A 17614-nucleotide genomic window follows, 5' to 3' on the forward strand; every position below is an offset into this window, starting at 1 on the left:
AATATGATCAAATTCTTCATTAAGATGGAGAATGAAGTAGTTGACTCAGAGACAAGGGTCCTCAATTTAAACAAAGGAAACTACGATGGTCTGAGGAGCGAGTTGGGCAGGATTGATTGGGGAATGGCACTCAAAGGGTTGATGGTGGATAGGTAATGGTAAACATTCAAAGACCGAATGGATGAGTTACAGAATTTGTTCATCCCAGTTTGGCATAAAAATAAAACAAAAAAGGTGGCTCAACCGTGGCTAACAAGGGAAATTAGGGATAGCATAAGATCCAAGGAGAGGACATATAAATTGGCTACAAAAAGCAATAATCCTGAGGATTGGGAGCAGTTTAGGAGTCAACAAAGGAGGACAAAGGGATTAATTAAGAAAGGTAAAATAGAATATGAGGGTAAGCTAGCAGGGAACATAAAAACTGACATTGCTTATTGATGCGCTATCAATTACTCATAAAAGACTGAGTTAAGAGAGTAACTAAAAGCTTTTATTAACAAAAGAATGAAGGTCTGCCTCGAGTGGTCGACCGGTCCAGAAATACAAAGGGCTGGGGAGCAGTCACCTTTATACTAGGACTTGTGGGAGGAGTCAGCCGAGGCATGTCCAGGCATGTACACAGTGGAATACAAACAGTGGTTTACCACACTTTTATAAATATGTGAAGAGAAAAAGATTGGTGAAGTCAAGCGTAGGTCCCTTACAGTCAGAATCAGGGGAAATTATAATAGGAAACAAGGAAATGGCAGACCAACTAAATACATACTTTGGTTCTGTCTTCACAAAGGAGGACACAAATAACCTCCCAGAGATGCCGGGGAACATAGGGTCTGATGAAAGGGAGGAACTGAAAGAAATCAGCATTTGTGGGCGAATGGTGTTAGGAAAATTGATGGGACTGAAGGCTGATAAATCCCCAGGGCCTGATGGTCTACATCCCAGGGTACTTAAGGAAATGGCCCTAGAGATAGCACATGCATTGCTGGTCATCTTCCAGAACTCGATAGACTCTGGAATGGTACCCATGGATTGGAGGGTAGCTAATGTTACCCCACTATTCAAAAAAGGTGGTAGAGAAAAAGCGGGGAATTATAGACCGGTAAGCCTGACATCGGTAGTGGGGAAAATGCTAGAGTCTATTATAAAAGATTTAATAACAGAGCACTTGGAAAGCAGTGACAGGATCGGACAAAGTCAACATGGATTTACAAAAGGTAAATCATGCTTGACTAATCTACTGGAATTTTTTGAGGATGTAACTGGCAAAATAGATAAGGGAGAATCAGTGGATGTGGTGTATTTGGACTTTCAGAAGGCTTTCGATAAAGTCCCACATAAGAGATTAGCGTGCAAAATTAAGGCACATGGGATTGGGGGCAAGGTATTGACTTGGGTAGAGTACTGGTTGGCAGGCAGAAAGCAAAGTTAGAATAAACGGGTCGTTTTCCGAGTGGCAGGCAGTGACTAGTGGGGTACCGCAAGGATCGGTCCTAGGACCCCAGCTGTTCACAATATATATTAATGATCTGGACGAGGGAGTTGGTTGTAATATCTCCAAATTTGCAGACGACACAAAGCTGGGTGGGAGGGTAAGCTGTGAGGAGGATGTCGTGAAACTCCAGTACGATTTGGACAGGTTGGGTGATTGGGCAGAAACATGGCAAATGCACTATAATGTGGATAAATGTGAGGTTATCCACTTTGGTGGCAAAAACATGAAGGCAGATTATTTGAATGGCAATAGATTGGGAGAAGGGGAAGCGCAAGGCGATCTGGGTGTTATTGTGCACCAGTCGCTGAAGGTAAGCATGCAGGTGCAGCAGGCGGTTAAGAAGGCAAATGGTATGTTGGCCTTCGTAGCAAGAGGGTTCGAGTACAGGAACAAGGATGTCTTGCTGCGGTTGTACAGGGCCTTGGTGAGACCGCACCTTGAGGAGTGTGTGCAGTTTAGGTCACCTTACCTGAGGAAGGACGTTCTTGCCATGGAGGGAGTGCAGCGAAGATTCACCAGGCTGACACCTGGGATGGCAGGAATGACGTATGAGGAGAGATTGTGTCGATTGGGATTATACTCACTGGAGTTTAGAAGATTGAGAGGGGATCTCATCGAAACCTATAAAATTGTCAGGTCTGGACAGACTAGATGCAGGAAGGATGTTTCGGATGGCCGGGGAGTCCAGAACCAGGGGTCATAGTCTAAGGATAAGGGGTAAAAGCCATTTAGGACTGAAATGAGGAGGAATTTCTTCACCCAGAGAGTGGTGAACCTGTGGAATTCTCTGCCAGAGGGCGGTGGAGGCCAGTTCATTAAATATATTCAAGAAAGAGTTGGATATATTTCTTGAGGCTAAAGGGATCTGGGGAGAAGGCAGGGACAGGGTACTGAATTGAATGATCAGCCATGATCTCATTGAATGGCAGAGCAGGCTCGAAGGGCCGAATGGCCTACTCCTATCTTCTATGTTTCTATGTTTCAATGCTACCCCACCTCCTTTTCCTTTTTGCCTGTCTTTCCTGAATATTGAAGACAAAGCAGCCCGATTGATTGGCACCCCATCCACCACCTTAAACATTCACTCCCTCCACCACCGGCGTACTGTGGCTGCAGTGTGTACCATCCACAAGATGTACTGCAGCAACTCGCCAAGGCTTCTGCAGCACCTCCCGAACCCACGACCTCTACTACAGAAGGACAAGGGACGCAGGCGCATGGAACGCCACCACCTCCAAGTACCCCTCCAAGTCACACACCATCCTCACTTGGAAGTATATCGTCGTTCTTTCATCGTTGCGGGGTCAAAATCCTGGAACTCCCTCCCGAACGCACTGAGAGAGCACCTTTACCACACGGACTGCAGTGGCTCACCACCACCTTCGCATGGGCAATTAGGGATGGGTAATAAATGCTAGCCTTGCCAATAACGCCCACATCCCATGAACAATTTTTTTAAGTTCTTGCAGATGGGAGTTTTTCTATTTCATTGCACTGAATGATTCCACTGTTTGAAGTTTAACATTTCACACTGAAGTGAGAGAACTCACGATGTGGATTGTGAGCTCATTTACTGTGGGCGTGTTAAAAACTGTTAGTGCAGCACACCCAACAGCAAGGTGAAATCCCTAGTGCCTAACCACAATAGCAAAACTATTTTTTTTTTTTTAAAGCACAAAAGACGACGTCAGAAAATCAATGCTTACATTTAATGCATCAAAAGTGCTTCTAAATCAATGCGAATTACCTCTTCATTCATTCATTTTAGATCCTCTCAGACAAAGCTGTCATGTTTATCTAGTATCAGATCACATATCTCAGAACCATTCATATTTACAGCACAGAATGAGGCATTTCAGACCATCGTGTCTGCGCCGGCTCTTTCCTAGAGCAATCTAAAACTAATCCCACTATCCCGGTTTCTCTCCATAGCTCTGCACCTTCCTCGGTTTCAATTATTTATCCAGTTTCCCTGAAAAGATGCAATGCCTCAACCACTCCTGGTGGCAAAGCATTGCATGCTCCAACAACCCTCAATATATTTCTCCTCACTCTCAGGGAAGGTTTGAAATTGCAGAGCCCTCATCACTGGCTCGCAGACCAGCCGCGTCAGTATTTGAGCAGTTCATGCTGCTGGCAGGGGGGCCAGAGTCCGAGTCAGCCAAACTCAAAATGACCGAGTTTTGATTCAGCTCTGAATCCAAGTATTTAAATTGTAGTTGAGTAAATGTAAATTATAAAATGCAACGGTTATGAATGGCGATTTGACTCTCAGCCCGATACTTAAAACGCTAGCTGTGAACAAAGTCAAGGATTATTGATGAACTCAGTACTCGTCACTGCCATTCTGGGATTTTCAAAACAACTGTCCGGATTCTTCAACACATCCAACAGTTCTGTTCACTTACAAATTTGAAGATATTCTTTGCTCTTCCTCTCTCTCCCTCTCCCTCCCTCCCTCCCAAAGGCACTGCAGTACAGTTCTAAAGCTGGCAGTAGCCCTGCAGTACCACACACCATAGCATCATACCACTCATTTTTCTATTCGGACACCAGTCTCCTGACTCACCGGTTGGTGTATGATTCCTGCTGCCCGGCCAGTATTATTTCATCGGCTTGCATTTGGCTCCTCTCCAGAAGGCCAGTTAGCTTGGTTACCTCTACCCCTCTCTCCTCCTTTAAAATGCTCCTTAAAACCTACCTCTTTGGCCAAGCTTTTGGTCACCTGTCCTAGTATCTCACGTGGCTCAGTGTCAATTTTGTGACTGATTCACTCTCCCGTGAAGCACCTTGGAACATTTTACTATGTTAAATGCGCTATATAAAGGGGAATTGTCGCTATTGAGCCCCCCTCCCCACCCCCCGCCTTGTGCCAAATAAACCCATTGGTTCCACTAAGACCAGCTCCCACCGGCCTGCACAGCGCCGAGTAGGGTTTAGGGGTTCCTGCTCAGTTTGAGGGTCGGGGACTGAAAACACAATCACCCAAGTCCCCACTCCAGAGACTCGGCCCCCCATAATCCCAAGCAGACACTGTTGGAGTGGCAGTACTGAGGGAGCGCCGCACTGCCGGAGGGGCAGTACTGAGGGAGCGCCGCACTGCCGGAGGGGCAGTACTGAGGGAGCGCCGCACTGCCGGAGGGGCAGTACTGAGGGAGCGCCGCACTGCCGGAGGGGCAGTACTGAGGGAGCGCCGCACTGCCGGAGGGGCAGTACTGAGGGAGCGCCGCACTGCCGGAGGGGCAGTACTGAGGGAGCGCCGCACTGCCGGAGGGGCAGTACTGAGGGAGCGCCGCACTGCCGGAGGGGCAGTACTGAGGGAGCGCCGCACTGCCGGAGGGGCAGTACTGAGGGAGCAGCGCACTGTCGGAGAGGCAGTACTGAGGGAGCAGCGCACTGTCGGAGAGGCAGTACTGAGGGAGCAGCGCACTGTCGGAGAGGCAGTACTGAGGGAGCAGCGCACTGTCGGAGGGGCAGTACTGAGGGAGCGCCGCACTGCCGGAGGGGCAGTACTGAGGGAGCGCCGCACTGCCGGAGGGGCAGTACTGAGGGAGCGCCGCACTGCCGGAGGGGCAGTACTGAGGGAGCGCCGCACTGCCGGAGGGGCAGTACTGAGGGAGCGCCGCACTGCCGGAGGGGCAGTACTGAGGGAGCGCCGCACTGCCGGAGGGGCAGTACTGAGGGAGCGCCGCACTGCCGGAGGGGCAGTACTGAGGGAGCGCCGCACTGCCGGAGGGGCAGTACTGAGGGAGCGCCGCACTGCCGGAGGGGCAGTACTGAGGGAGCGCCGCACTGCCGGAGGGGCAGTACTGAGGGAGCGCCGCACTGCCGGAGGGGCAGTACTGAGGGAGCGCCGCACTGCCGGAGGGGCAGTACTGAGGGAGCGCCGCACTGCCGGAGGGGCAGTACTGAGGGAGCACCGCACTGTCGGAGGGGCAGTACTGAGGGAGCGCCGCACTGCCGGAGGGGCAGGACTGAGGGAGCGGCAGTACTGAGGGAGCACTGCACTGTCGGAGGTGACGTTGTTCAGATGTGACGCGAGAGATCCTACGGCCACTATTGGAAGAGGAGCTGGGGAATTCTCCCCGGTCCTAGGGCCAAAATTTCTTGTTCAAGCAACATCACTAAAACATGTTCTGGTCATTTATCTCATTGCTGTTTGTGGGAGCTTGCTGTGCGCAAATTGGCCACGTTTCCTACAATACAACAGTGAATATGCTTCAAAAAAAGTACTTCATTGGCTGTGAAGCGCTTTGGGACGTCCTGAGGTGGTGAAAGTGCGCTGTAGAAATGAGAGGTTTATACGGATTGTGAAGTGGGGAGGACCGGCACACAATGGGATTTGAACTCTCTGCCCGTACTCTCTAGTGGAGAGACTTAAAGAAGCTGGGATTGTTCTCCTTCGAGCAGAGACGGATAAGGGGCGATTTAATAAGGGTTAAGGGCTAGGCAGACTGGATGCAGGGAGGATGTTTCCCCTGGCTGGGGGGTCTAGAACGAGGGGTCACAGGCTCAGGATACGGGGTTGGACATTTAGGACTGAGACGAGGAGAAATTTCTTCACTCAGAGGGTGGTGAACCTGTGGAATGCTCCATCACAGAAGGCTGTGGAGGTCAAGTCACTGAATATATTTAAGGAGATCGATAGATTACTAGACACAAGGCATCAAGAGGTATGGGGAGAGCGCGAGAATGCGGTATTGAGTTGAAGATCAGCCATGATGATATTGAATGGCGGAGCAGGCTCGAAGGGCTGAATGCTGCTCCTATTTTTCTATGGCAACTTTGTCGTGGTATGTGTCTGGCATGTAAAATTTCTTGCCGCAGTATCTACTAATTCCTAAGGAGGCTGAAGGGATGTAACCTGTCACCCCTGATCCTCTCTAACTTTTACCGCTGCACAATAGAGAGCATCCTGACGAACTGTATCACAGTATGGTATGGCAGCTGTAGCTACTATGACCGGAAAGCCCTGCAGCGGGTAGTCAAAGCTGCCCAACGCATTACCGGCACCCGGCTACCGACCATAGAGCACATATACCAGAAACGCTGTCTACGGAGGTCACGGACCATCATCAAAGACCCTACCCACCCCAGCCACAGTCTGTTCGCCCTCCTGCCATCTGGGAGACGCTACAGATGCATTCGCACCCGTACGACCAGATTTAGGAACAGCTTCTTCCCCAGGGCTGTCATCCTACTGAACTCCACAAATAAACTCTAAAGCCTGCACATCTGCCAATGCACTTTATTATGGTTATGTTATGTTAATGTATTACAAGCCAAATGTATGTTGAATGTTTAAATGTCTTAATCTAAATGTACACTCTCGGGAGCCGCAAGCCTACATTTCGTTGTACTGCACTTGTGCACTAACAATGACAATAAAAGTTGATTTGATTTGATACTATTTTTGACTCTTCCCTGCGAGTGCTGGAGAATTCCCTTTCAGGGGAGGATTGGCTCGATGAAGTCTGCGCTGGAAAAGCAGCAGGAAACCCACTGGTAGAACTAAACAAGAGCCTGGAGACCTAAAGGGCTTGACATGGAAGTTTGTCTTTGGTCAATGCCAGTATTACCATTGGTGTCAAGGTTGGCTTGACTTGGACCAACGCCAAGGACAGCACTAGGCCCACAATTTATTCTTTGAAGCAAAGCAATGGCTTATGAGCTTAGGCAGGTGTGAAGGTCAATGGACTGCTGCCAATGAGTCAGAAACATGGTGCTCAGCATCTGAGTTCACTTGTATGACCACCCGTGTTGATACAGGCGGAGATCTACAGCAGCATTAATAGAAATAAGGAAAACATCTGAACGTTAATCAATGTTTTGATCACTTGACCAGTACAGACAGTCCTGGAGGTTAGGTTGCCTGGACACCCATCCTGAGACACATGAGCTCCCACAGAATAGCTCTCAACTGATGCAGCTGCAGGGTAGCTCCTGACTGGTCCTCGGCTCCATCACTGCCTGACGATAGTAGTGAGTGTGACTGCGGAAGCACAAATTGAGCTGTGACATTACTTTCCAACAATTTTCAGTCTCACTGCGCCACTACCACCAATTTTGAAGCAGCTCGACAGGCACTAAACCAAGAATAAAAGATACTCCCGTGGAGGAGGAATTCCTGGAGCGTTTACGGGATGGTTTCCTGGACCAAGATGTCGAGGAACCAACCAGAGATCAGGCCATCTTAGACTGGGTATTATGTAACGAGAAAGGATTAATTAGCAATCTTATTGTACGAGGCCCCTTGGGTCGGAGCGATCATAATATGATCGAATTCTTCATTAAGATGGAGAATGAAGTAGTTGACTCAGAGACTAGGGTCCTCAATTTAAATAAAGGAAACTACGATGGTCTGAGGAGCGAGTTGGGTAGGATTGATTGGGGAATGGCACTCAAAGGGTTGACAATGGATAGGCAATGGCAAACATTCAAAGACTGAATGGATGAGCTACAGAATTTGTTCATCCCAGTTTGGCATAAAAATAAAACAAACAAAAAAGGTGACTCAACCGTGGCTAACAAGGGAAATTAGGAATAGCATAAGATCCAAGGAGAGGACATATAAATTGGCTAGAAAAAGCAATAATCCTGAGGATTGGGGGCAGTTTAGGAGTCAACAAAGGAGGACAAAGGGATTAATTAAGAAAGGGAAAATAGAATATGAGAGTAAGCTTGCAGGGAACATAAAAACTGACTGTAAAAGCTTTTATAGATATGTGAAGAGAAAAGGATTGGTGAAGTCAAGCGTAGGTCCCTTAGTCAGAATCAGGGGAATTTATAATGGGAAACAAGGAAATGGCAGACCAAATAAATACATACTTTGGTTCTGTCTTCACAAAGGAGGACACAAATAACCTCCCAGAGATGCCGGGGAACATAGGGTCCGATGAAAGGGAGGAACTGAAAGAAATCACGATTTGTAGGGAAATGGTGTTAGGAAAATTGATGGGACTGAAGGCCGATAAATCCCCAGGGCCTGATGGTCTACATCCCAGGGTACTTAAGGAAATGGCCCAAGAGATAGTAGTTGCATTGCTGGTCATCTTCCAGAACTCGATAGACTCTGGAACGGTACCCATGGATTGGAGGGTAGCTAATGTTACCCCACTATTCAAAAAAGGTGGTAGAGAAAAAGCGGGGAATTATAGACCGGTAAGCCTGACATCGGTAGTGGGGAAAATGCTAGAGTCTATTATAAAAGATGTAATAGCAGAGCACTTGGAAAGCAGTGACAGGGTCTGACAAAGTCAACATGGATTTACAAAAGGTAAATCATGCTTGACTAATCTACTGGAATTTTTTGAGGATGTAACTGGTAAAATAGATAAGGGAGAACCAGTGGATGTGGTGTATTTGGACTTTCAGAAGGCTTTCGATAAGGTCCCACATAAGAGATTAGCGTGCAAAATTAAGGCACATGGGATTGGGGGCAAGGTATTGACTTGGATAGAGAACTGGTTGGCGGACAGAAAGCAAAGAGTTGGAATAAACGGGTCATTTTCCGAGTGGCAGGCAGTGACTAGTGGGGTACCGCAAGGATCGGTCCTAGGACCCCAGCAGTTCACAATATATATTAATGATCTGGACGAGGGAATTGGATGTAGTATCTCCAAATTTGCAGACGACACAAAGCTGGGTGGGAGGGTATGCTGTGAGGAGGATGCCGTGAAACTCCAGTACGATTTGGACAGGTTGGGTGATTGGGCAGAAACATGGCAAATGCACTATAATGTGGATAAATCTGAGGTTATCCACTTTGGTGGCATAAACAGTAAGGCAAATTATTTGAATGGCAATAGATTGGGAGAAGGGGTAGTGCAGAGAGACCTGGGTGTTCTTGTGCACCAGTCACTGAAGGTAAGCATGCAGGTGCAGCAGGCGGTTAAGGCGGCAAATGGTATGTTGGCCTTCGTAGCAAGAGGGTTTGAGTACAGGAACAAGGATGTCTTGCTGCAATTGTACAGGGCCTTGGTGAGACCGCACCTTGAGTATTGTGTGCAGTTTTGGTCACCTTACCCGAGGAAGGACGTTCTTGCCATGGAGGGAGTGCAGCGAAGATTCACCAGGCTGATACCTGGGATGGCAGGAATGACGTACGAGGAGAGATTGTGTCGATTGGGCTTATACTCACTGGAGTTTAGAAGATTGAGAGGGGATCTCATCGAAACCTATAAAATTCTGTCAGGTCTGGACAGACTAGATGCAGAAAGGATGTTTCCGATGGCTGGGGAGTCCAGAACCAGGGGTCATAGTCTAAGGATAAGGGGTAAGCCATTTAGGACTGAAATGAGGAGGAATTTCTTCACCCAGAGAGTGGTGAACCTGTGGAATTCTCTGCCACAGAGGGTGGTGGAGGCCAGTTCATTAAATATATTCAAGAGTTGGATATATTTCTTGAGGCTAAAGGGATCAAGGGATATGGGGAGAAGGCAGGGACAGGGTACTGAATTTGGATGATCAGTCATGATCTCATTGAATGGCAGAGCAGGCTCGAAGGGCCGAATGGCCTACTCCTGCTCCTATCTTCTATGTATCCATTGTAAGTGGAAAAGCCCTGGTTTTCTGAATCAATATTAAGATCAGAAACAGTTGTTAACCAAGGATCAGGAACTAGTTCAAGTCACACCCACTTCCATCTTTCGGATGAGATGTTAAAACTGTCTGCCCCATCAGGTGGATGGAAGAGATCCCACAGCACTGGTCGACGAAGCGCAGGGGAGTCCTGGCCAATACTTAACCCCCAACCAACATCACAAACAGATTATTTGGTCATTTCTTTCATTGGTGTTTGTGGGAGCTTGCTGTGCACAAATTGTCTGCGGCGGTTCCAACATTACAGCAGTGACTACGCTTCAAACGAATGTCACTGGCTGTGTAGCGCTTCGGGGTTGTGACAGGTGATATAAAAATTCTAATTCTCTCTCTCTTATTGCAAACAAGGTAAACACGAGTAGGATCATGAGACACCTCGGCACCGGCTACAGACACAGCAACGGCACACCCAACCCAGTTGACCCTGCAAAGTCCTCCTCACCAACATCTGGGGACTTGTGCCAAAATTGGGAGAGCTGTCCCACAGACTAGTCAAGCAACAACCTGACATAGTCATACTCACAGAATCATACCTTTGAGCCCATGTCCCAAACTCCTCCATTACCATCCCTGTGTATACCCTGTCCCACCGGCAGGACAGACCCACCAGGGGTGGCGGCACAGTGGTACACAGTCGGGAAGGAGTGGCCCTGGGAGTGCTTAACATTGACTCCGGACCCCATGTCTCTACCAAGTCAAGCATAGGCAAGGAAACCTCCTGCTGATTACCACCTACCGCCCTCCCTCAGCTGATGAATCAGTACTCCATGTTGAACACCACTTGGTAGAAGCACTGAGAGTAGCAAGGGCACAAAATGTCCATCACCAAGAGTGGCTCGGTAGCACCATTACTGACCGAGTCCTGAAGGACATAACTGCCAGTCTGGGCCTGCAACAGGTGGGGAGTGAACCAACACAAGGGAAAAACCTACTTGACCTCGTCCATGACAGCAGTCAGTGGAGACAAAGTCCCGTCTTCACACCGAGGACACCCTCTATCGGGTTGTGTGGCACTACCACCGTGCTAAATGGGATAGATTCAGAACAGATCTAGCAGCTCAAAACTGGGCATCCATGAGGCGCTGTGAGCCATCAGCAGCAGCAGAATTGTATTCCACCATAATCTGTAACCTCATGGCCCAGCATATCCCTCACTCTACCATTACCACCAAGGCAGGGGACCAACCCTGGTTCAACAATGAGTGTAGAAGAGCATGCCAGGAGCAGCACCAAGCGTACCTAAAAATGAGGTGCCAACTTGGGGAAGCTGCAACACAGGACTACATGCATGCTAAAAAGCAGAAGCAGCATGCTATAGACAGGGCTATGCCATCCAAGGCCGGGGGGGGGGAAAGGAGGCTCCAAGAATATCCCCATCCTCAATGATGGTGGAGCCCAGCACGTGAGTGCAAAAGACAAGGCTGAAGCATTTGCAACCAACTTCAGCCAGAAGTGCCGAGTGGATGATCCATATCGGCCTCCTCCCGAGGTCCCCACCATCACAGAAGCCAGTCTTCAGCCAATTCGATTCACTCCACGTGATATCAAGAAACAGCTGAGCGCACTGGATACAACAAAGGCTATGGGCCCCGACAACATCCCGGCAATCGTGCTGAAGACTTTTGCTCCAAATCTAGCCGTGCCTCTAGCCAAGCTGTTCCAGCACAGCTACAACACTGGCATCTATCAGACAATGTGGAAAACTGCCCAGGTATGTCCTGTCCACAAAAAGCAGGACAAATCCAACCCGGTCAATTACCTCCCCATCAGCAAAGTGATGGAAGGTGTCAACGACAGTGCTATCAAGCGACACTTACTCACCAATAACCTGCTCACCGATGCCCAGTTTGGGTTCCGCTAAGACCACTCGATGCCCGACCTCATTACAGCCTTGGTCCAAACATGGACAAAGGAGCTGAATTCCAGAGGTGAGGTGAGAGTGACTGCCCTTGACATCAAGGCAGCATTTGACCAAGTCTGGCATCAAGGAGCCCGAGTAAAACTGAAGTCAATGAGAATCAGGGGGAAAACGCTCCACTGGCTGGAGTTAAACCTAGCACAAAGGAAGATGGTTGTGGAGGTTGAAGGTCAATCATCACAGCCCCAGGACATCGTGCAAGAGTTCCTCAGGGCAGTGTCCTAGGCCCAACCATCTTCAGCTGCTTCATCAATGACCTTCCCGCCAACATAAGGTCAGAAATGGGGATGTTTGCTGATGACTGCACAGTGTTCAGCACCATTCACAATTCCACAGATAATGAAGCAGTCCATGCCCGCATGCAACAAGACCTGGATGACGTTCAGGCTTGGGCTGATAAGTGGCAGGTAACATTCATGCCACAGAAGTGCCAGGCAATGACTATCTCCAACAAGCGCAAGTCTAACCACCTCCCCTTGACATTCAATGACATTACCATCGCCAAATCCCCCACTATCAACATCCTGGAGGGTCACCATTAACCAGAAACTTAACTGGATCAGCCACATAAATACTGTGGCAACAAGAGCAGGTCAGAGGCTGGGTATTCTGCGGGGAGTGTCTCACCTCCCGACTCCCCAAAGCCTTTCCACCATCTACAAGGCACAAGTAAGGAGTGTGATGGAACACTCTCCACTTGCCTGGATGAGTGCAGCTCCAACAACACTCAAGAAGCTCGACACCATCCAGGACAAAGCAGCCCGCTTGATCTGCACCCGATCCACCACCTTAAACATACACTCCCTCCACCAGCAGCGTACCGTGGCTGCAGTGTGTACCATCTACAAGATGCACTGCAGCAACTCGCCAAGGCTTCTTCGGCAGCACCTCCCAAACCCGCGACCTCTTCCACCTAGAAGGACAAGGGCAGCAGGCGCATGGGAACACCATCAGCTCCAAGTTCCCCTCCAAGTCACACACCATCCTGACTTAGAAGTATAATCGCCGATCCTTCATCGTCGCTGGGTCAAAATCCTGGAACTCCCTCCCTAACAGCACTGTGGGAGCACCTTCACCACACGGACTGCAGCAGTTCAAGGCGGCTCACCACCACCTTAAGGGCAACTAGGGATGGGCAATAAATGCTGGCATTGCCAGCGACACCCTGATCCCATAAACGAATAAATAAACACACATTTCCTGCTATACTCGTTTCAAGGTGCTGATGCAATATTAAGAGATGACGTCCAAAACTAACAACCTGCCTGAAAACAACTACAGACTATCCTTTATCCGCACTTCTGAAAACCTCTAAAAACCGAAAGTTTTTTCGTGGAGCGTAAGTCGTGTACACGACATGACCAGAGTGGCGCCAAACATGACAGGAGTGGTCCGGGAGCTCTGCCTTTCCCTGTGAGCAGGGCAGAGGGTCACAGAGTTCCCTCCTGGGTAGGAGATTGCAGGCCGAGCCGGGCAGTGTGAAGGAGGCACCGGGAGAGTGAACCCAACAATACAGCGGCCCATCCGATAGCGGCAGCGGCCCGTCCGATAGTCTTTTCTTCCCCCCACAACCTGATTTGCGGGCCAGCTTCGTGTAGGAGTCAGCCGATAGCCGGCTTTCCCACAACTGGCGGCGGCAGTCAAGCCCCAGACCCCTGCTAAGTCAAGGAATTCAGATACGGAGCAGGGGGAGCCGGAAACCTCGATCTAACGGCAGAAATCAGCGGCCGTTTTGTTCGGTTTTTTTTCTTCCCCTAGCAGGTTTTTTTTATTTATATAAACAGTGAGGCTGTGGAAAGAGTCTCTGCAGCTTAGCAACAGCTTCAGAGACGCTTCCAAGGCAGGGCCCGAGTGTTTACAAGCTGTTGCTAAGCAACAGTGTTTGTTGTCAGATACGGAGATGAAAACCTTCTGAAATCCGAAAAATTCCGAAAACCGAAACACAGCTGGTCCCAAGGTTTTCGGATAAAGGATAGTCTACCTGTATTGAACAAATAACAATACCATGGTCTGAACTACAACAAAGATGCTTAATATCTTGATGCAGGCACACAGGTAAATGCCTGCAGCTTCATTGAGGGGAAACAAAGAATGGGGGATGTACTCAAGTGTGAGGCTAGTGAGTTGACAGGGATGTGGGGGCTGGAGGATTGAAATTACCCCAAAAAATGTGAACATTTAAAATGGAAAGGTGCCTTGAATTTAATCGCCATTTTTCTGGCATTAACTCAGTGCACCAGAGAATTCCAGGGAGCCGTTCCACCGAGTTTCTGCCCGAGAACGGCTGCTCTCTAGTTCCCAGCCCATTGTAAGCTCGCTGATGCTGCTCAGGACTGATTAGCCCCCATTAAAATCAGCAGCACCGGCACGGGAATCCCCAAATCCCAGGACTTGTGCTCCCATTGCACTAAACGTCACTTAGAACAGAATAGAAGAGATGGAAGTGAAGCCAAAATCTGCTAATGCTGATGCATGAAGCCTTTAAACTAATGAAACATTATAAAAGATGTAATAGCAGAGCACTTGGAAAACAGTGACAGGATCGGACAAAGTCAACATGGATTTACAAAAGGTAAATTGTGCTTGACTAATCTACTGGAACTTTTTGAGGATGTAACTGGTAAAATAGATAAGGGAGAACCAGTGGATGTGGTGTATTTGGACTTTCAGAAGGCTTTCGATAAGGTCCCGCATAAAAGAGATTAGCGTGTAAAGTTAAAGGTACGTGGGATTGGGGGCAAGGTACTGACTTCGATAGAGAACTGGTTGACAGACAGGAAGCAAAGAGTTGGAATAAACGGGTCTTTTTCCGAGTGGCAGGCAGTGACTAGTGGGGTACCGCAGGGATCGGTCCTGGGACCCCAGCTATTCACAATATATATTAATGATCTGGACGAGGGAACTAGATGTAATATCGCCAAGTTTGCAGACGACACAAAGCTGGGTGGGCGTGTGTGCTGAGAGGAGAATGCCGAGAAACTCCAGTATGATTTGGACAGGTTGGGTGATTGGGCAGATGCAGTATAATGTGGATAAATGTGAGGTTATCCACTTTGGTGGCAAAAACAGGAAGGCAGATTATCTGAACAGCAATAGGTTGGGAGAAGGGGAAGTGCAACGAGACTTGGGTGTCGTTGTGCACCAGTCGCTGAAGGTAAGCATGCAGGTGCAGCAGGCGGTAAGAAGGCAAATGGTATGTTGGCCTTTGTAGCGAGAGGTTTGAGTACAGGAACAAGGAGGTCTTGCTGCAGTTGTACAGGGCCTTGGTGAGACCACACCTTGAGTATTGTGTGCAGTTTTGGTTGCCTTATCTGAGGAAGGATGTTCTTGCCATGGAGGGAGTGCAGCAAAGATTCACCAGACGGATACCTGGGATGGCAGGAATGACGTATGAGGAGAGATTGGGTCGATTAGGCTTATATTTGCTAGAGTTTAGATGAATGAGAGGGGATCTCATTGAAACTTATAAAATTCTAACAGGACTAGACACAGGAAGGATGTTCCCGATGGCCGGGGAGTCCAGAACCAGTGGTCACAGTCTAAGGATAAGGGGTAAGCCATTTAGGACAGAGATGAGGAGGAATTTCTTCACCCAGAGAGTGGTGAACCTGTGGAATTCTCTACCACAGAAGGCAGTTGAGGCCAATTCATTAAATATATTCAAGAAGGAGTTAGATATATTTCTTAAGGCTAAAGGGATCAAGGGATATGGGGAGAAGGCAGGGACAGGGTACTGAGTTTGGATGATCAGCCATGATCTCAGTGAATGGTGGAGCAGGCTCGAGGGGCCAAATGGCCTACTCCTGCTCCTATCTTCTATGTTTCTATGTTTCAAGAGTGTGTGCTGGAGTTACAGAAGAGCTATGGGCCATTAAGGCCACTAGTAGACGTTTGTCCTCACCCACAGTAAGAAATTCTGAGTATCAAGCTGTAGGATTCGCAACAGCATCCCCTTGTTTGCAATTATAATGGAGGAGGAGCAGTGCAGAATGAAGGAGTGTGCGATGGCATTTGAGGAGACACTGCCTACAAGATATTATCTCCCTTCCCCAAACCTTGCAGATCCTATGAAATGAGAATCTCTGCGAGAGGAGGGCACATGACCAGAGGCAACAGGGGGCTGGGACCTGCGGCCACAATCATCAGTCCAGACACTTCTGTCCGAAAATGACCACAGTCAACTGGATCATTTCAAGCAGCTATTGGCAGGTAGCTGGGTAAATTCAGCACTGGCTTGGTAACAAGTAGAATCGGCCAGATACCTCCCAGTGCCCGAGAGAGAGCAAATACTCATGAGCTGTCCCCAGACATTTGCAAAGCTCCAGCTCCCTGGAGAGGACACTCAAAATGCCAGATCTCCACAGGAAGCAAAAACAACCCTTAAAAAAAAACTACAAACATCTTCAATAGTCAGCGTTTAAATTGTTGCGCTCATTAAGAATATTGCAGCTAGAAATGCAACATTTTTCCATTTCAGACACTAATGGTCTGAAGATTATGCTGAAAGAGGTGACAACTGTGTGTTCAGGTAAAGGATTTTTAGACACAGGAACATAGGAGGAGGCCAGTTCGCTCCTCGAGCCTGTTCTGCCATTCAATATGATCATGTCTGATCCGTACCGCAACTCCATTTACCCACCTCTGCTCCAAATCCCCAGATACCCTTAATGAACAAAAACCTTTGGGGGGGGGGGGGGAGGGGGGTGTTCCAGGTTTACACTACTCTGAAAAATGCACCAATGATTTTCAGAGGGCAGGAACCCAGAGTCGAGAAGAAAACATTGGCACTTATTCAAGGTTTTAAAAAGAATAAAATGTTGGCCTTTTCATTATTAAGATGATACCCCACTTCTCTAATTAGGAGAACAGTACTTTGGGATAATATGTTTGACATCATGCACATCTTTGAAAGGAACTCAAGTGTTTCATGGGAAGAGGTTTAGGTAATATCTGCTGCTTTAAGTATTTTTAAATCATTAAGGTGACAAATTTGTTCATTAGATAGACGCATGGTTCCATTATTAAAAAACATACCCTTCCAACGCCCAGGGAACGAGATTTAAAAAAGTAATTTTAAAGCTGATAATGTGCCAGATGACAAATTATAAAACTAAATACTTGTATTATTTGTAAATGGTAAAGTATTTGAAAAATCTTCAGAAAAGATGGACTGTGGCAATCCAACTCAACAGCTTGGGGAGTTTATCCAATGAGCAGGAGGACAAGAAGGTCCCCAATTCCATCCTTGGTCTATGAAGAGTTATTGGCTCTCAGCCAGGGCGCCAGCGTGGCCTCTACAACTGGCCCGAGGAGCTCTGGGTGCGGGGGACAACACAGCCAGCATTTCCATCCTGGTCATTATCCACAATCACACTGTTGGGGGCCCACCCGTTATCTTCCCCTGCCCCCCATCCATCCATGGCCTAAATCCATCCATGGACCCCCCACCCAATTTGTTTATCTGTGCAACCCCCCCCCGCCGTCCGTCTAGGCCCACCCCCCACCCCCTCCCGTCCGTCCGTCCGTCCAGGCCCCCCCTCCCCGCCCATGGCCCCCGCCCCCCCCCGGTCTGTCCATGGCCCCCCCCCCCCCCCCTCCAA

General features: G+C 48.6%; 1 protein-coding gene across 3 annotated transcripts in view; it reads right to left on the minus strand.

The window, feature by feature from the left end:
* The window catches only part of ints6l (integrator complex subunit 6 like), a 263802-nt gene that overhangs the window by 144265 nt on the left and 101923 nt on the right, over positions 1–17614 (minus strand). The gene's annotated exons all lie outside the window — the stretch shown is intronic.

The sequence above is a fragment of the Somniosus microcephalus genome, chromosome 1 (assembly GCF_052327205.1).
Source record: "Somniosus microcephalus isolate GS21.2 chromosome 1, FLI_Smic_1.0, whole genome shotgun sequence".
Classification (NCBI taxonomy): domain Eukaryota; kingdom Metazoa; phylum Chordata; class Chondrichthyes; order Squaliformes; family Somniosidae; genus Somniosus; species Somniosus microcephalus.